General features: G+C 39.1%; 20 non-coding genes across 20 annotated transcripts; all 20 read right to left on the bottom strand.

Annotated features, from left to right (window-relative positions):
- Positions 1-268: 268 nt before the first annotated feature.
- LOC128618773 (U4 spliceosomal RNA) lies at positions 269-409 on the bottom strand. Its single transcript, XR_008387797.1, has one exon. It is a non-coding gene; the product is annotated as a U4 spliceosomal RNA (small nuclear RNA).
- A 797-nt stretch (positions 410-1,206) lies between these two features.
- LOC128618774 (U4 spliceosomal RNA) lies at positions 1,207-1,347 on the bottom strand. The gene has a single exon (XR_008387798.1). It is a non-coding gene; the product is annotated as a U4 spliceosomal RNA (small nuclear RNA).
- A 797-nt stretch (positions 1,348-2,144) lies between these two features.
- Positions 2,145-2,285, bottom strand: LOC128618775 (U4 spliceosomal RNA). Its single transcript, XR_008387799.1, has one exon. It is a non-coding gene; the product is annotated as a U4 spliceosomal RNA (small nuclear RNA).
- Positions 2,286-3,082: 797 nt separating this feature from the next.
- LOC128618803 (U4 spliceosomal RNA) lies at positions 3,083-3,223 on the bottom strand. The gene has a single exon (XR_008387824.1). It is a non-coding gene; the product is annotated as a U4 spliceosomal RNA (small nuclear RNA).
- Positions 3,224-4,020: 797 nt separating this feature from the next.
- LOC128618776 (U4 spliceosomal RNA) lies at positions 4,021-4,161 on the bottom strand. Its single transcript, XR_008387800.1, has one exon. It is a non-coding gene; the product is annotated as a U4 spliceosomal RNA (small nuclear RNA).
- A 797-nt stretch (positions 4,162-4,958) lies between these two features.
- LOC128618777 (U4 spliceosomal RNA) lies at positions 4,959-5,099 on the bottom strand. Its single transcript, XR_008387801.1, has one exon. It is a non-coding gene; the product is annotated as a U4 spliceosomal RNA (small nuclear RNA).
- A 797-nt stretch (positions 5,100-5,896) lies between these two features.
- LOC128618778 (U4 spliceosomal RNA) lies at positions 5,897-6,037 on the bottom strand. Its single transcript, XR_008387802.1, has one exon. It is a non-coding gene; the product is annotated as a U4 spliceosomal RNA (small nuclear RNA).
- Positions 6,038-6,833: 796 nt separating this feature from the next.
- Positions 6,834-6,974, bottom strand: LOC128618798 (U4 spliceosomal RNA). Its single transcript, XR_008387819.1, has one exon. It is a non-coding gene; the product is annotated as a U4 spliceosomal RNA (small nuclear RNA).
- Positions 6,975-7,771: 797 nt separating this feature from the next.
- LOC128618779 (U4 spliceosomal RNA) lies at positions 7,772-7,912 on the bottom strand. The gene has a single exon (XR_008387803.1). It is a non-coding gene; the product is annotated as a U4 spliceosomal RNA (small nuclear RNA).
- Positions 7,913-8,710: 798 nt separating this feature from the next.
- LOC128618780 (U4 spliceosomal RNA) lies at positions 8,711-8,851 on the bottom strand. Its single transcript, XR_008387804.1, has one exon. It is a non-coding gene; the product is annotated as a U4 spliceosomal RNA (small nuclear RNA).
- A 797-nt stretch (positions 8,852-9,648) lies between these two features.
- On the bottom strand, positions 9,649-9,789 carry LOC128618783 (U4 spliceosomal RNA). Its single transcript, XR_008387805.1, has one exon. It is a non-coding gene; the product is annotated as a U4 spliceosomal RNA (small nuclear RNA).
- A 797-nt stretch (positions 9,790-10,586) lies between these two features.
- LOC128618784 (U4 spliceosomal RNA) lies at positions 10,587-10,727 on the bottom strand. The gene has a single exon (XR_008387806.1). It is a non-coding gene; the product is annotated as a U4 spliceosomal RNA (small nuclear RNA).
- Positions 10,728-11,524: 797 nt separating this feature from the next.
- Positions 11,525-11,665, bottom strand: LOC128618785 (U4 spliceosomal RNA). Its single transcript, XR_008387807.1, has one exon. It is a non-coding gene; the product is annotated as a U4 spliceosomal RNA (small nuclear RNA).
- A 797-nt stretch (positions 11,666-12,462) lies between these two features.
- Positions 12,463-12,603, bottom strand: LOC128618786 (U4 spliceosomal RNA). Its single transcript, XR_008387808.1, has one exon. It is a non-coding gene; the product is annotated as a U4 spliceosomal RNA (small nuclear RNA).
- Positions 12,604-13,400: 797 nt separating this feature from the next.
- On the bottom strand, positions 13,401-13,541 carry LOC128618787 (U4 spliceosomal RNA). The gene has a single exon (XR_008387809.1). It is a non-coding gene; the product is annotated as a U4 spliceosomal RNA (small nuclear RNA).
- Positions 13,542-14,338: 797 nt separating this feature from the next.
- Positions 14,339-14,479, bottom strand: LOC128618788 (U4 spliceosomal RNA). Its single transcript, XR_008387810.1, has one exon. It is a non-coding gene; the product is annotated as a U4 spliceosomal RNA (small nuclear RNA).
- Positions 14,480-15,276: 797 nt separating this feature from the next.
- LOC128618789 (U4 spliceosomal RNA) lies at positions 15,277-15,417 on the bottom strand. The gene has a single exon (XR_008387811.1). It is a non-coding gene; the product is annotated as a U4 spliceosomal RNA (small nuclear RNA).
- Positions 15,418-16,214: 797 nt separating this feature from the next.
- LOC128618790 (U4 spliceosomal RNA) lies at positions 16,215-16,355 on the bottom strand. Its single transcript, XR_008387812.1, has one exon. It is a non-coding gene; the product is annotated as a U4 spliceosomal RNA (small nuclear RNA).
- Positions 16,356-17,152: 797 nt separating this feature from the next.
- On the bottom strand, positions 17,153-17,293 carry LOC128618791 (U4 spliceosomal RNA). Its single transcript, XR_008387813.1, has one exon. It is a non-coding gene; the product is annotated as a U4 spliceosomal RNA (small nuclear RNA).
- Positions 17,294-18,090: 797 nt separating this feature from the next.
- Positions 18,091-18,231, bottom strand: LOC128618792 (U4 spliceosomal RNA). Its single transcript, XR_008387814.1, has one exon. It is a non-coding gene; the product is annotated as a U4 spliceosomal RNA (small nuclear RNA).
- Between the last annotated feature and the right edge of the window lie 703 nt (positions 18,232-18,934).

An 18,934-nucleotide genomic window follows, 5' to 3' on the forward strand; every position in this document is an offset into this window, starting at 1 on the left:
CTTTAATCACTAGTTAAATTCCCTTTAGAAATAATCTGAATATGCCATGGCAGGCTGTTTTACACTAAAACAGCAACGGAACCGTTTCAAGTTAACGAAACAAAAAATTAAAAGCTAAACACTACCACTACAACATCACAAACAGCTAAAGACACTATAAAGCATGACACAAACGCTCTTTTTAAACGACAAATATTAGACCAGCCTAACACACCCATAAAGGCAAAAAGTCAAAAGCACAAACTATCTTTTGCACAATTTTAAAAGGTTTCGTCAGAAACCATCAAAAATTGCCACAGCTGACTATTTTTCAAGTCATCCAGGCGGGGTATTGGGTAAAGTTTTCAACCAGCAATGATCGCGCCTCGGATTAACCTCATAAGCTACAATATTGCCTCTGCGCAAGAATAAACATCTCGCCTACAACGCCATAGGGGTACATTCAGAAAGTGATCCATCCGGGATGGTAAGTCCAACAACGTTACTCGGGTGATAGTATGCCAATCATTGATGTAACAGCACGAACGAAGCTTCTGTCACCATTTTGACTGAGAAAAACATGTTCAAGAATTTCCCAACACAAAGATTTCTAGAAAGCAAAAGGAAATGAAACAGGCTGGAAATAAAAGTATTCAATCAAACAGTCGGGCCATAACAAATGCGACATGTAGATGAAATCTGTTAAAATTCATTCCCATACTCGTCTTAAACGACACAGAAAACCTTGCGGTAAAACACGTCTCCACCATCAGCACAGTGTACAGTTCTCCTTCTAAATAACGAAAAATTTGTGATTACAGGGTGTTTTTCAAGAATTTTGCAACCGAGTCGCATTAGGTACATAAGCCAAGACAGTATCAGCAAAAACCTTCCATTGCTAGTGTAGGAACCAAAAGGGGCGGAGTCAAACACCACAGGAAGATGTCTAAAACCAGGTGCTTTAATCACTAGTTAAATTCCCTTTAGAAATAATCTGAATATGCCATGGCAGGCTGTTTTACACTAAAACAGCAACGGAACCGTTTCAGGTTAACGAAACAAAAAATTAAAAGCTAAACACTACCACTACAACATCACAAACAGCTAAAGACGCTATAAAGCATGACACAAACGCTCTTTTTAAACGACAAATATTAGACCAACCTAACACACCCATAAATGCAAAAAGTCAAAAGCACGAACTATTTTTTGTACAATTTTAAAAGGTTTCGTCAGAAACCATCAAAAATTGCCACAGCTGACTATTTTTCAAGTCATCCAGGCGGGGTATTGGGTAAAGTTTTCAACCAGCAATGATCGCGCCTCGGATTAACCTCATAAGCTACAATATTGCCTCTGCGCAAGAATAAACATCTCGCCTACAACGCCATAGGGGTACATTCAGAAAGTGATCCATCCGGGATGGAAAGTCCAACAACGTTACTCGGGTGATAGTATGCCAATCATTGATGTAACAGCACGAACGAAGCTTCTGTCACCATTTTGACTGAGAAAAACATGTTCAAGAATTTCCCAACACAAAGATTTCTAGAAAGCAAAAGGAAATGAAACAGGCTGGAAATAAAAGTATTCAATCAAACAGTCGGGCCATAACAAATGCGACATGTAGATGAAATCTGTTAAAATTCATTCCCATACTCGTCTTAAACGACACAGAAAACCTTGCGGTAAAACACGTCTCCACCATCAGCACAGTGTACAGTTCTCCTTCTAAATAACGAAAAATTTGTGATTACAGGGTGTTTTTCAAGAATTTTGCAACCGAGTCGCATTAGGTACATAAGCCAAGACAGTATCAGCAAAAACCTTCCATTGCTAGTGTAGGAACCAAAAGGGGCGGAGTCAAACACCACAGGAAGATGTCTAAAACCAGGTGCTTTAATCACTAGTTAAATTCCCTTTAGAAATAATCTGAATATGCCATGGCAGGCTGTTTTACACTAAAACAGCAACGGAACCGTTTCAGGTTAACGAAACAAAAAATTAAAAGCTAAACACTACCACTACAACATCACAAACAGCTAAAGACACTATAAAGCATGACACAAACGCTCTTTTTAAACGACAAATATTAGACCAACCTAACACACCCATAAATGCAAAAAGTCAAAAGCACGAACTATTTTTTGTACAATTTTAAAAGGTTTCGTCAGAAACCATCAAAAATTGCCACAGCTGACTATTTTTCAAGTCATCCAGGCGGGGTATTGGGTAAAGTTTTCAACCAGCAATGATCGCGCCTCGGATTAACCTCATAAGCTACAATATTGCCTCTGCGCAAGAATAAACATCTCGCCTACAACGCCATAGGGGTACATTCAGAAAGTGATCCATCCGGGATGGAAAGTCCAACAACGTTACTCGGGTGATAGTATGCCAATCATTGATGTAACAGCACGAACGAAGCTTCTGTCACCATTTTGACTGAGAAAAACATGTTCAAGAATTTCCCAACACAAAGATTTCTAGAAAGCAAAAGGAAATGAAACAGGCTGGAAATAAAAGTATTCAATCAAACAGTCGGGCCATAACAAATGCGACATGTAGATGAAATCTGTTAAAATTCATTCCCATACTCGTCTTAAACGACACAGAAAACCTTGCGGTAAAACACGTCTCCACCATCAGCACAGTGTACAGTTCTCCTTCTAAATAACGAAAAATTTGTGATTACAGGGTGTTTTTCAAGAATTTTGCAACCGAGTCGCATTAGGTACATAAGCCAAGACAGTATCAGCAAAAACCTTCCATTGCTAGTGTAGGAACCAAAAGGGGCGGAGTCAAACACCACAGGAAGATGTCTAAAACCAGGTGCTTTAATCACTAGTTAAATTCCCTTTAGAAATAATCTGAATATGCCATGGCAGGCTGTTTTACACTAAAACAGCAACGGAACCGTTTCAAGTTAACGAAACAAAAAATTAAAAGCTAAACACTACCACTACAACATCACAAACAGCTAAAGACACTATAAAGAATGACACAAACGCTCTTTTTAAACGACAAATATTAGACCAGCCTAACACACCCATAAAGGCAAAAAGTCAAAAGCACAAACTATCTTTTGCACAATTTTAAAAGATTTCGTCAGAAACCATCAAAAATTGCCACAGCTGACTATTTTTCAAGTCATCCAGGCGGGGTATTGGGTAAAGTTTTCAACCAGCAATGATCGCACCTCGGATTAACCTCATAAGCTACAATATTGCCTCTGCGCAAGAATAAACATCTCGCCTACAACGCCATAGGGGTACATTCAGAAAGTGATCCATCCGGGATGGAAAGTCCAACAACGTTACTCGGGTGATAGTATGCCAATCATTGATGTAACAGCACGAACGAAGCTTCTGTCACCATTTTGACTGAGAAAAACATGTTCAAGAATTTCCCAACACAAAGATTTCTAGAAAGCAAAAGGAAATGAAACAGGCTGGAAATAAAAGTATTCAATCAAACAGTCGGGCCATAACAAATGCGACATGTAGATGAAATCTGTTAAAATTCATTCCCATACTCGTCTTAAACGACACAGAAAACCTTGCGGTAAAACACGTCTCCACCATCAGCACAGTGTACAGTTCTCCTTCTAAATAACGAAAAATTTGTGATTACAGGGTGTTTTTCAAGAATTTTGCAACCGAGTCGCATTAGGTACATAAGCCAAGACAGTATCAGCAAAAACCTTCCATTGCTAGTGTAGGAACCAAAAGGGGCGGAGTCAAACACCACAGGAAGATGTCTAAAACCAGGTGCTTTAATCACTAGTTAAATTCCCTTTAGAAATAATCTGAATATGCCATGGCAGGCTGTTTTACACTAAAACAGCAACGGAACCGTTTCAAGTTAACGAAACAAAAAATTAAAAGCTAAACACTACCACTACAACATCACAAACAGCTAAAGACACTATAAAGCATGACACAAACGCTCTTTTTAAACGACAAATATTAGACCAGCCTAACACACCCATAAAGGCAAAAAGTCAAAAGCACAAAATATCTTTTGCACAATTTTAAAAGGTTTCGTCAGAAACCATCAAAAATTGCCACAGCTGACTATTTTTCAAGTCATCCAGGCGGGGTATTGGGTAAAGTTTTCAACCAGCAATGATCGCGCCTCGGATTAACCTCATAAGCTACAATATTGCCTCTGCGCAAGAATAAACATCTCGCCTACAACGCCATAGGGGTACATTCAGAAAGTGATCCATCCGGGATGGTAAGTCCAACAACGTTACTCGGGTGATAGTATGCCAATCATTGATGTAACAGCACGAACGAAGCTTCTGTCACCATTTTGACTGAGAAAAACATGTTCAAGAATTTCCCAACACAAAGATTTCTAGAAAGCAAAAGGAAATGAAACAGGCTGGAAATAAAAGTATTCAATCAAACAGTCGGGCCATAACAAATGCGACATGTAGATGAAATCTGTTAAAATTCATTCCCATACTCGTCTTAAACGACACAGAAAACCTTGCGGTAAAACACGTCTCCACCATCAGCACAGTGTACAGTTCTCCTTCTAAATAACGAAAAATTTGTGATTACAGGGTGTTTTTCAAGAATTTTGCAACCGAGTCGCATTAGGTACATAAGCCAAGACAGTATCAGCAAAAACCTTCCATTGCTAGTGTAGGAACCAAAAGGGGCGGAGTCAAACACCACAGGAAGATGTCTAAAACCAGGTGCTTTAATCACTAGTTAAATTCCCTTTAGAAATAATCTGAATATGCCATGGCAGGCTGTTTTACACTAAAACAGCAACGGAACCGTTTCAGGTTAACGAAACAAAAAATTAAAAGCTAAACACTACCACTACAACATCACAAACAGCTAAAGACGCTATAAAGCATGACACAAACGCTCTTTTTAAACGACAAATATTAGACCAACCTAACACACCCATAAATGCAAAAAGTCAAAAGCACGAACTATTTTTTGTACAATTTTAAAAGGTTTCGTCAGAAACCATCAAAAATTGCCACAGCTGACTATTTTTCAAGTCATCCAGGCGGGGTATTGGGTAAAGTTTTCAACCAGCAATGATCGCGCCTCGGATTAACCTCATAAGCTACAATATTGCCTCTGCGCAAGAATAAACATCTCGCCTACAACGCCATAGGGGTACATTCAGAAAGTGATCCATCCGGGATGGAAAGTCCAACAACGTTACTCGGGTGATAGTATGCCAATCATTGATGTAACAGCACGAACGAAGCTTCTGTCACCATTTTGACTGAGAAAAACATGTTCAAGAATTTCCCAACACAAAGATTTCTAGAAAGCAAAAGGAAATGAAACAGGCTGGAAATAAAAGTATTCAATCAAACAGTCGGGCCATAACAAATGCGACATGTAGATGAAATCTGTTAAAATTCATTCCCATACTCGTCTTAAACGACACAGAAAACCTTGCGGTAAAACACGTCTCCACCATCAGCACAGTGTACAGTTCTCCTTCTAAATAACGAAAAATTTGTGATTACAGGGTGTTTTTCAAGAATTTTGCAACCGAGTCGCATTAGGTACATAAGCCAAGACAGTATCAGCAAAAACCTTCCATTGCTAGTGTAGGAACCAAAAGGGGCGGAGTCAAACACCACAGGAAGATGTCTAAAACCAGGTGCTTTAATCACTAGTTAAATTCCCTTTAGAAATAATCTGAATATGCCATGGCAGGCTGTTTTACACTAAAACAGCAACGGAACCGTTTCAGGTTAACGAAACAAAAAATTAAAAGCTAAACACTACCACTACAACATCACAAACAGCTAAAGACACTATAAAGCATGACACAAACGCTCTTTTTAAACGACAAATATTAGACCAACCTAACACACCCATAAATGCAAAAAGTCAAAAGCACGAACTATTTTTTGTACAATTTTAAAAGGTTTCGTCAGAAACCATCAAAAATTGCCACAGCTGACTATTTTTCAAGTCATCCAGGCGGGGTATTGGGTAAAGTTTTCAACCAGCAATGATCGCGCCTCGGATTAACCTCATAAGCTACAATATTGCCTCTGCGCAAGAATAAACATCTCGCCTACAACGCCATAGGGGTACATTCAGAAAGTGATCCATCCGGGATGGAAAGTCCAACAACGTTACTCGGGTGATAGTATGCCAATCATTGATGTAACAGCACGAACGAAGCTTCTGTCACCATTTTGACTGAGAAAAACATGTTCAAGAATTTCCCAACACAAAGATTTCTAGAAAGCAAAAGGAAATGAAACAGGCTGGAAATAAAAGTATTCAATCAAACAGTCGGGCCATAACAAATGCGACATGTAGATGAAATCTGTTAAAATTCATTCCCATACTCGTCTTAAACGACACAGAAAACCTTGCGGTAAAACACGTCTCCACCATCAGCACAGTGTACAGTTCTCCTTCTAAATAACGAAAAATTTGTGATTACAGGGTGTTTTTCAAGAATTTTGCAACCGAGTCGCATTAGGTACATAAGCCAAGACAGTATCAGCAAAAACCTTCCATTGCTAGTGTAGGAACCAAAAGGGGCGGAGTCAAACACCACAGGAAGATGTCTAAAACCAGGTGCTTTAATCACTAGTTAAATTCCCTTTAGAAATAATCTGAATATGCCATGGCAGGCTGTTTTACACTAAAACAGCAACGGAACCGTTTCAAGTTAACGAAACAAAAAATTAAAAGCTAAACACTACCACTACAACATCACAAACAGCTAAAGACACTATAAAGCATGATACAAACGCTCTTTTTAAACGACAAATATTAGACCAATCTAACACACCCATAAATGCAAAAAGTCAAAAGCACAAGCTATTTTTTGTACAATTTTAAAGGTCTCGTCAGAAACCATCAAAAATTGCCACAGCTGACTATTTTTCAAGTCATCCAGGCGGGGTATTGGGTAAAGTTTTCAACCAGCAATGATCGCGCCTCGGATTAACCTCATAAGCTACAATATTGCCTCTGCGCAAGAATAAACAATTCGCCTACAACGCCATAGGGGTACATTCAGAAAGTGATCCATCCGGGATGGTAAGTCCAACAACGTTACTCGGGTGATAGTATGCCAATCATTGATGTAACAGCACGAACGAAGCTTCTGTCACCATTTTGACTGAGAAAAACATGTTCAAGAATTTCCCAACACAAAGATTTCTAGAAAGCAAAAGGAAATGAAACAGGCTGGAAATAAAAGTATTCAATCAAACAGTCGGGCCATAACAAATGCGACATGTAGATGAAATCTGTTAAAATTCATTCCCATACTCGTCTTAAACGACACAGAAAACCTTGCGGTAAAACACGTCTCCACCATCAGCACAGTGTACAGTTCTCCTTCTAAATAACGAAAAATTTGTGATTACAGGGTGTTTTTCAAGAATTTTGCAACCGAGTCGCATTAGGTACATAAGCCAAGACAGTATCAGCAAAAACCTTCCATTGCTAGTGTAGGAACCAAAAGGGGCGGAGTCAAACACCACAGGAAGATGTCTAAAACCAGGTGCTTTAATCACTAGTTAAATTCCCTTTAGAAATAATCTGAATATGCCATGGCAGGCTGTTTTACACTAAAACAGCAACGGAACCGTTTCAAGTTAACGAAACAAAAAATTAAAAGCTAAACACTACCACTACAACATCACAAACAGCTAAAGACACTATAAAGAATGACACAAACGCTCTTTTTAAACGACAAATATTAGACCAGCCTAACACACCCATAAAGGCAAAAAGTCAAAAGCACAAACTATCTTTTGCACAATTTTAAAAGATTTCGTCAGAAACCATCAAAAATTGCCACAGCTGACTATTTTTCAAGTCATCCAGGCGGGGTATTGGGTAAAGTTTTCAACCAGCAATGATCGCGCCTCGGATTAACCTCATAAGCTACAATATTGCCTCTGCGCAAGAATAAACATCTCGCCTACAACGCCATAGGGGTACATTCAGAAAGTGATCCATCCGGGATGGTAAGTCCAACAACGTTACTCGGGTGATAGTATGCCAATCATTGATGTAACAGCACGAACGAAGCTTCTGTCACCATTTTGACTGAGAAAAACATGTTCAAGAATTTCCCAACACAAAGATTTCTAGAAAGCAAAAGGAAATGAAACAGGCTGGAAATAAAAGTATTCAATCAAACAGTCGGGCCATAACAAATGCGACATGTAGATGAAATCTGTTAAAATTCATTCCCATACTCGTCTTAAACGACACAGAAAACCTTGCGGTAAAACACGTCTCCACCATCAGCACAGTGTACAGTTCTCCTTCTAAATAACGAAAAATTTGTGATTACAGGGTGTTTTTCAAGAATTTTGCAACCGAGTCGCATTAGGTACATAAGCCAAGACAGTATCAGCAAAAACCTTCCATTGCTAGTGTAGGAACCAAAAGGGGCGGAGTCAAACACCACAGGAAGATGTCTAAAACCAGGTGCTTTAATCACTAGTTAAATTCCATTTAGAAATAATCTGAATATGCCATGGCAGGCTGTTTTACACTAAAACAGCAACGGAACCGTTTCAAGTTAACGAAACAAAAAATTAAAAGCTAAACACTACCACTACAACATCACAAACAGCTAAAGACACTATAAAGCATGACACAAACGCTCTTTTTAAACGACAAATATTAGACCAACCTAACACACCCATAAATGCAAAAAGTCAAAAGCACGAACTATTTTTTTGTACAATTTTAAAAGGTTTCGTCAGAAACCATCAAAAATTGCCACAGCTGACTATTTTTCAAGTCATCCAGGCGGGGTATTGGGTAAAGTTTTCAACCAGCAATGATCGCGCCTCGGATTAACCTCATAAGCTACAATATTGCCTCTGCGCAAGAATAAACATCTCGCCTACAACGCCATAGGGGTACATTCAGAAAGTGATCCATCCGGGATGGAAAGTCCAACAACGTTACTCGGGTGATAGTATGCCAATCATTGATGTAACAGCACGAACGAAGCTTCTGTCACCATTTTGACTGAGAAAAACATGTTCAAGAATTTCCCAACACAAAGATTTCTAGAAAGCAAAAGGAAATGAAACAGGCTGGAAATAAAAGTATTCAATCAAACAGTCGGGCCATAACAAATGCGACATGTAGATGAAATCTGTTAAAATTCATTCCCATACTCGTCTTAAACGACACAGAAAACCTTGCGGTAAAACACGTCTCCACCATCAGCACAGTGTACAGTTCTCCTTCTAAATAACGAAAAATTTGTGATTACAGGGTGTTTTTCAAGAATTTTGCAACCGAGTCGCATTAGGTACATAAGCCAAGACAGTATCAGCAAAAACCTTCCATTGCTAGTGTAGGAACCAAAAGGGGCGGAGTCAAACACCACAGGAAGATGTCTAAAACCAGGTGCTTTAATCACTAGTTAAATTCCCTTTAGAAATAATCTGAATATGCCATGGCAGGCTGTTTTACACTAAAACAGCAACGGAACCGTTTCAAGTTAACGAAACAAAAAATTAAAAGCTAAACACTATCACTACAACATCACAAACAGCTAAAGACACTATAAAGCATGACACAAACGCTCTTTTTAAACGACAAATATTAGACCAGCCTAACACACCCATAAAAGCAAAAAGTCAAAAGCACAAACTATCTTTTGCACAATTTTAAAAGATTTCGTCAGAAACCATCAAAAATTGCCACAGCTGACTATTTTTCAAGTCATCCAGGCGGGGTATTGGGTAAAGTTTTCAACCAGCAATGATCGCGCCTCGGATTAACCTCATAAGCTACAATATTGCCTCTGCGCAAGAATAAACATCTCGCCTACAACGCCATAGGGGTACATTCAGAAAGTGATCCATCCGGGATGGTAAGTCCAACAACGTTACTCGGGTGATAGTATGCCAATCATTGATGTAACGGCACGAACGAAGCTTCTGTCACCATTTTGACTGAGAAAAACATGTTCAAGAATTTCCCAACACAAAGATTTCTAGAAAGCAAAAGGAAACGAAACAGGCTGGAAATAAAAGTATTCAATCAAACAGTCGGGCCATAACAAATGCGACATGTAGATGAAATCTGTTAAAATTCATTCCCATACTCGTCTTAAACGACACAGAAAACCTTGCGGTAAAACACGTCTCCACCATCAGCACAGTGTACAGTTCTCCTTCTAAATAACGAAAAATTTGTGATTACAGGGTGTTTTTCAAGAATTTTGCAACCGAGTCGCATTAGGTACATAAGCCAAGACAGTATCAGCAAAAACCTTCCATTGCTAGTGTAGGAACCAAAAGGGGCGGAGTCAAACACCACAGGAAGATGTCTAAAACCAGGTGCTTTAATCACTAGTTAAATTCCCTTTAGAAATAATCTGAATATGCCATGGCAGGCTGTTTTACACTAAAACAGCAACGGAACCGTTTCAGGTTAACGAAACAAAAAATTAAAAGCTAAACACTACCACTACAACATCACAAACAGCTAAAGACACTATAAAGCATGACACAAACGCTCTTTTTAAACGACAAATATTAGACCAGCCTAACACACCCATAAAGGCAAAAAGTCAAAAGCACAAACTATCTTTTGCACAATTTTAAAAGGTTTCGTCAGAAACCATCAAAAATTGCCACAGCTGACTATTTTTCAAGTCATCCAGGCGGGGTATTGGGTAAAGTTTTCAACCAGCAATGATCGCGCCTCGGATTAACCTCATAAGCTACAATATTGCCTCTGCGCAAGAATAAACATCTCGCCTACAACGCCATAGGGGTACATTCAGAAAGTGATCCATCCGGGATGGTAAGTCCAACAACGTTACTCGGGTGATAGTATGCCAATCATTGATGTAACAGCACGAACGAAGCTTCTGTCACCATTTTGACTGAGAAAAACATGTTCAAGAATTTCCCAACACAAAGATTTCTAGAAAGCAAAAGGAAATGAAACAGGCTGGAAATAAAAGTATTCAATCAAACAGTCGGGCCATAACAAATGCGACATGTAGATGAAATCTGTTAAAATTCATTCCCATACTCGTCTTAAACGACACAGAAAACCTTGCGGTAAAACACGTCTCCACCATCAGCACAGTGTACAGTTCTCCTTCTAAATAACGAAAAATTTGTGATTACAGGGTGTTTTTCAAGAATTTTGCAACCGAGTCGCATTAGGTACATAAGCCAAGACAGTATCAGCAAAAACCTTCCATTGCTAGTGTAGGAACCAAAAGGGGCGGAGTCAAACACCACAGGAAGATGTCTAAAACCAGGTGCTTTAATCACTAGTTAAATTCCCTTTAGAAATAATCTGAATATGCCATGGCAGGCTGTTTTACACTAAAACAGCAACGGAACCGTTTCAGGTTAACGAAACAAAAAATTAAAAGCTAAACACTACCACTACAACATCACAAACAGCTAAAGACACTATAAAGCATGACACAAACGCTCTTTTTAAACGACAAATATTAGACCAGCCTAACACACCCATAAAGGCAAAAAGTCAAAAGCACAAACTATCTTTTGCACAATTTTAAAAGGTTTCGTCAGAAACCATCAAAAATTGCCACAGCTGACTATTTTTCAAGTCATCCAGGCGGGGTATTGGGTAAAGTTTTCAACCAGCAATGATCGCGCCTCGGATTAACCTCATAAGCTACAATATTGCCTCTGCGCAAGAATAAACATCTCGCCTACAACGCCATAGGGGTACATTCAGAAAGTGATCCATCCGGGATGGTAAGTCCAACAACGTTACTCGGGTGATAGTATGCCAATCATTGATGTAACAGCACGAACGAAGCTTCTGTCACCATTTTGACTGAGAAAAACATGTTCAAGAATTTCCCAACACAAAGATTTCTAGAAAGCAAAAGGAAATGAAACAGGCTGGAAATAAAAGTATTCAATCAAACAGTCGGGCCATAACAAATGCGACATGTAGATGAAATCTGTTAAAATTCATTCCCATACTCGTCTTAAACGACACAGAAAACCTTGCGGTAAAACACGTCTCCACCATCAGCACAGTGTACAGTTCTCCTTCTAAATAACGAAAAATTTGTGATTACAGGGTGTTTTTCAAGAATTTTGCAACCGAGTCGCATTAGGTACATAAGCCAAGACAGTATCAGCAAAAACCTTCCATTGCTAGTGTAGGAACCAAAAGGGGCGGAGTCAAACACCACAGGAAGATGTCTAAAACCAGGTGCTTTAATCACTAGTTAAATTCCCTTTAGAAATAATCTGAATATGCCATGGCAGGCTGTTTTACACTAAAACAGCAACGGAACCGTTTCAAGTTAACGAAACAAAAAATTAAAAGCTAAACACTACCACTACAACATCACAAACAGCTAAAGACACTATAAAGCATGACACAAACGCTCTTTTTAAACGACAAATATTAGACCAGCCTAACACACCCATAAAGGCAAAAAGTCAAAAGCACAAACTATCTTTTGCACAATTTTAAAAGGTTTCGTCAGAAACCATCAAAAATTGCCACAGCTGACTATTTTTCAAGTCATCCAGGCGGGGTATTGGGTAAAGTTTTCAACCAGCAATGATCGCGCCTCGGATTAACCTCATAAGCTACAATATTGCCTCTGCGCAAGAATAAACATCTCGCCTACAACGCCATAGGGGTACATTCAGAAAGTGATCCATCCGGGATGGTAAGTCCAACAACGTTACTCGGGTGATAGTATGCCAATCATTGATGTAACAGCACGAACGAAGCTTCTGTCACCATTTTGACTGAGAAAAACATGTTCAAGAATTTCCCAACACAAAGATTTCTAGAAAGCAAAAGGAAATGAAACAGGCTGGAAATAAAAGTATTCAATCAAACAGTCGGGCCATAACAAATGCGACATGTAGATGAAATCTGTTAAAATTCATTCCCATACTCGTCTTAAACGACACAGAAAACCTTGCGGTAAAACACGTCTCCACCATCAGCACAGTGTACAGTTCTCCTTCTAAATAACGAAAAATTTGTGATTACAGGGTGTTTTTCAAGAATTTTGCAACCGAGTCGCATTAGGTACATAAGCCAAGACAGTATCAGCAAAAACCTTCCATTGCTAGTGTAGGAACCAAAAGGGGCGGAGTCAAACACCACAGGAAGATGTCTAAAACCAGGTGCTTTAATCACTAGTTAAATTCCCTTTAGAAATAATCTGAATATGCCATGGCAGGCTGTTTTACACTAAAACAGCAACGGAACCGTTTCAGGTTAACGAAACAAAAAATTAAAAGCTAAACACTACCACTACAACATCACAAACAGCTAAAGACACTATAAAGCATGACACAAACGCTCTTTTTAAACGACAAATATTAGACCAGCCTAACACACCCATAAAGGCAAAAAGTCAAAAGCACAAACTATCTTTTGCACAATTTTAAAAGGTTTCGTCAGAAACCATCAAAAATTGCCACAGCTGACTATTTTTCAAGTCATCCAGGCGGGGTATTGGGTAAAGTTTTCAACCAGCAATGATCGCGCCTCGGATTAACCTCATAAGCTACAATATTGCCTCTGCGCAAGAATAAACATCTCGCCTACAACGCCATAGGGGTACATTCAGAAAGTGATCCATCCGGGATGGTAAGTCCAACAACGTTACTCGGGTGATAGTATGCCAATCATTGATGTAACAGCACGAACGAAGCTTCTGTCACCATTTTGACTGAGAAAAACATGTTCAAGAATTTCCCAACACAAAGATTTCTAGAAAGCAAAAGGAAATGAAACAGGCTGGAAATAAAAGTATTCAATCAAACAGTCGGGCCATAACAAATGCGACATGTAGATGAAATCTGTTAAAATTCATTCCCATACTCGTCTTAAACGACACAGAAAACCTTGCGGTAAAACACGTCTCCACCATCAGCACAGTGTACAGTTCTCCTTCTAAATAACGAAAAATTTGTGATTACAGGGTGTTTTTCAAGAATTTTGCAACCGAGTCGCATTAGGTACATAAGCCAAGACAGTATCAGCAAAAACCTTCCATTGCTAGTGTAGGAACCAAAAGGGGCGGAGTCAAACACCACAGGAAGATGTCTAAAACCAGGTGCTTTAATCACTAGTTAAATTCCCTTTAGAAATAATCTGAATATGCCATGGCAGGCTGTTTTACACTAAAACAGCAACGGAACCGTTTCAAGTTAACGAAACAAAAAATTAAAAGCTAAACACTACCACTACAACATCACAAACAGCTAAAGACACTATAAAGCATGACACAAACGCTCTTTTTAAACGACAAATATTAGACCAGCCTAACACACCCATAAAGGCAAAAAGTCAAAAGCACAAACTATCTTTTGCACAATTTTAAAAGGTTTCGTCAGAAACCATCAAAAATTGCCACAGCTGACTATTTTTCAAGTCATCCAGGCGGGGTATTGGGTAAAGTTTTCAACCAGCAATGATCGCGCCTCGGATTAACCTCATAAGCTACAATATTGCCTCTGCGCAAGAATAAACATCTCGCCTACAACGCCATAGGGGTACATTCAGAAAGTGATCCATCCGGGATGGTAAGTCCAACAACGTTACTCGGGTGATAGTATGCCAATCATTGATGTAACAGCACGAACGAAGCTTCTGTCACCATTTTGACTGAGAAAAACATGTTCAAGAATTTCCCAACACAAAGATTTCTAGAAAGCAAAAGGAAATGAAACAGGCTGGAAATAAAAGTATTCAATCAAACAGTCGGGCCATAACAAATGCGACATGTAGATGAAATCTGTTAAAATTCATTCCCATACTCGTCTTAAACGACACAGAAAACCTTGCGGTAAAACACGTCTCCACCATCAGCACAGTGTACAGTTCTCCTTCTAAATAACGAAAAATTTGTGATTACAGGGTGTTTTTCAAGAATTTTGCAACCGAGTCGCATTAGGTACATAAGCCAAGACAGTATCAGCAAAAACCTTCCATTGCTAGTGTAGGAACCAAAAGGGGCGGAGTCAAACACCACAGGAAGATGTCTAAAACCAGGTGCTTTAATCACTAGTTAAATTCCCTTTAGAAATAATCTGAATATGCCATGGCAGGCTGTTTTACACTAAAACAGCAACGGAACCGTTTCAAGTTAACGAAACAAAAAATTAAAAGCTAAACACTACCACTACAACATCACAAACAGCTAAAGACACTATAAAGCATGACACAAACGCTCTTTTTAAACGACAAATATTAGACCAGCCTAACACACCCATAAAGGCAAAAAGTCAAAAGCACAAACTATCTTTTGCACAATTTTAAAAGGTTTCGTCAGAAACCATCAAAAATTGCCACAGCTGACTATTTTTCAAGTCATCCAGGCGGGGTATTGGGTAAAGTTTTCAACCAGCAATGATCGCGCCTCGGATTAACCTCATAAGCTACAATATTGCCTCTGCGCAAGAATAAACATCTCGCCTACAACGCCATAGGGGTACATTCAGAAAGTGATCCATCCGGGATGGAAAGTCCAACAACGTTACTCGGGTGATAGTATGCCAATCATTGATGTAACAGCACGAACGAAGCTTCTGTCACCATTTTGACTGAGAAAAACATGTTCAAGAATTTCCCAACACAAAGATTTCTAGAAAGCAAAAGGAAATGAAACAGGCTGGAAATAAAAGTATTCAATCAAACAGTCGGGCCATAACAAATGCGACATGTAGATGAAATCTGTTAAAATTCATTCCCATACTCGTCTTAAACGACACAGAAAACCTTGCGGTAAAACACGTCTCCACCATCAGCACAGTGTACAGTTCTCCTTCTAAATAACGAAAAATTTGTGATTACAGGGTGTTTTTCAAGAATTTTGCAACCGAGTCGCATTAGGTACATAAGCCAAGACAGTATCAGCAAAAACCTTCCATTGCTAGTGTAGGAACCAAAAGGGGCGGAGTCAAACACCACAGGAAGATGTCTAAAACCAGGTGCTTTAATCACTAGTTAAATTCCCTTTAGAAATAATCTGAATATGCCATGGCAGGCTGTTTTACACTAAAACAGCAACGGAACCGTTTCAGGTTAACGAAACAAAAAATTAAAAGCTAAACACTACCACTACAACATCACAAACAGCTAAAGACACTATAAAGCATGACACAAACGCTCTTTTTAAACGACAAATATTAGACCAGCCTAACACACCCATAAAGGCAAAAAGTCAAAAGCACAAACTATCTTTTGCACAATTTTAAAAGGTTTCGTCAGAAACCATCAAAAATTGCCACAGCTGACTATTTTTCAAGTCATCCAGGCGGGGTATTGGGTAAAGTTTTCAACCAGCAATGATCGCGCCTCGGATTAACCTCATAAGCTACAATATTGCCTCTGCGCAAGAATAAACATCTCGCCTACAACGCCATAGGGGTACATTCAGAAAGTGATCCATCCGGGATGGAAAGTCCAACAACGTTACTCGGGTGATAGTATGCCAATCATTGATGTAACAGCACGAACGAAGCTTCTGTCACCATTTTGACTGAGAAAAACATGTTCAAGAATTTCCCAACACAAAGATTTCTAGAAAGCAAAAGGAAATGAAACAGGCTGGAAATAAAAGTATTCAATCAAACAGTCGGGCCATAACAAATGCGACATGTAGATGAAATCTGTTAAAATTCATTCCCATACTCGTCTTAAACGACACAGAAAACCTTGCGGTAAAACACGTCTCCACCATCAGCACAGTGTACAGTTCTCCTTCTAAATAACGAAAAATTTGTGATTACAGGGTGTTTTTCAAGAATTTTGCAACCGAGTCGCATTAGGTACATAAGCCAAGACAGTATCAGCAAAAACCTTCCATTGCTAGTGTAGGAACCAAAAGGGGCGGAGTCAAACACCACAGGAAGATGTCTAAAACCAGGTGCTTTAATCACTAGTTAAATTCCCTTTAGAAATAATCTGAATATGCCATGGCAGGCTGTTTTACACTAAAACAGCAACGGAACCGTTTCAAGTTAACGAAACAAAAAATTAAAAGCTAAACACTACCACTACAACATCACAAACAGCTAAAGACACTATAAAGCATGACACAAACGCTCTTTTTAAACGACAAATATTAGACCAGCCTAACACACCCATAAAGGCAAAAAGTCAAAAGCACAAACTATCTTTTGCACAATTTTAAAAGGTTTCGTCAGAAACCATCAAAAATTGCCACAGCTGACTATTTTTCAAGTCATCCAGGCGGGGTATTGGGTAAAGTTTTCAACCAGCAATGATCGCGCCTCGGATTAACCTCATAAGCTACAATATTGCCTCTGCGCAAGAATAAACATCTCGCCTACAACGCCATAGGGGTACATTCAGAAAGTGATCCATCCGGGATGGAAAGTCCAACAACGTTACTCGGGTGATAGTATGCCAATCATTGATGTAACAGCACGAACGAAGCTTCTGTCACCATTTTGACTGAGAAAAACATGTTCAAGAATTTCCCAACACAAAGATTTCTAGAAAGCAAAAGGAAATGAAACAGGCTGGAAATAAAAGTATTCAATCAAACAGTCGGGCCATAACAAATGCGACATGTAGATGAAATCTGTTAAAATTCATTCCCATACTCGTCTTAAACGACACAGAAAACCTTGCGGTAAAACACGTCTCCACCATCAGCACAGTGTACAGTTCTCCTTCTAAATAACGAAAAATTTGTGATTACAGGGTGTTTTTCAAGAATTTTGCAACCGAGTCGCATTAGGTACATAAGCCAAGACAGTATCAGCAAAAACCTTCCATTGCTAGTGTAGGAACCAAAAGGGGCGGAGTCAAACACCACAGGAAGATGTCTAAAACCAGGTGCTTTAATCACTAGTTAAATTCCCTTTAGAAATAATCTGAATATGCCATGGCAGGCTGTTTTACACTAAAACAGCAACGGAACCGTTTCAGGTTAACGAAACAAAAAATTAAAAGCTAAACACTACCACTACAACATCACAAACAGCTAAAGACACTATAAAGCATGACACAAACGCTCTTTTTAAACGACAAATATTAGACCAGCCTAACACACCCATAAAGGCAAAAAGTCAAAAGCACAAACTATCTTTTGCACAATTTTAAAAGGTTTCGTCAGAAACCATCAAAAATTGCCACAGCTGACTATTTTTCAAGTCATCCAGGCGGGGTATTGGGTAAAGTTTTCAACCAGCAATGATCGCGCCTCGGATTAACCTCATAAGCTACAATATTGCCTCTGCGCAAGAATAAACATCTCGCCTACAACGCCATAGGGGTACATTCAGAAAGTGATCCATCCGGGATGGAAAGTCCAACAACGTTACTCGGGTGATAGTATGCCAATCATTGATGTAACAGCACGAACGAAGCTTCTGTCACCATTTTGACTGAGAAAAACATGTTCAAGAATTTCCCAACACAAAGATTTCTAGAAAGCAAAAGGAAATGAAACAGGCTGGAAATAAAAGTATTCAATCAAACAGTCGGGCCATAACAAATGCGACATGTAGATGAAATCTGTTAAAATTCATTCCCATACTCGTCTTAAACGACACAGAAAACCTTGCGGTAAAACACGTCTCCACCATCAGCACAGTGTACAGTTCTCCTTCTAAATAACGAAAAATTTGTGATTACAGGGTGTTTTTCAAGAATTTTGCAACCGAGTCGCATTAGGTACATAAGCCAAGACAGTATCAGCAAAAACCTTCCATTGCTAGTGTAGGAACCAAAAGGGGCGGAGTCAAACACCACAGGAAGATGTCTAAAACCAGGTGCTTTAATCACTAGTTAAATTCCCTTTAGAAATAATCTGAATATGCCATGGCAGGCTGTTTTACACTAAAACAGCAACGGAACCGTTTCAGGTTAACGAAACAAAAAATTAAAAGCTAAACACTACCACTACAACATCACAAACAGCTAAAGACACTATAAAGCATGACACAAAC

This window comes from Ictalurus furcatus, chromosome 14 (assembly GCF_023375685.1).
Source record: "Ictalurus furcatus strain D&B chromosome 14, Billie_1.0, whole genome shotgun sequence".
NCBI classification, from domain to species: Eukaryota; Metazoa; Chordata; class Actinopteri; order Siluriformes; family Ictaluridae; genus Ictalurus; species Ictalurus furcatus.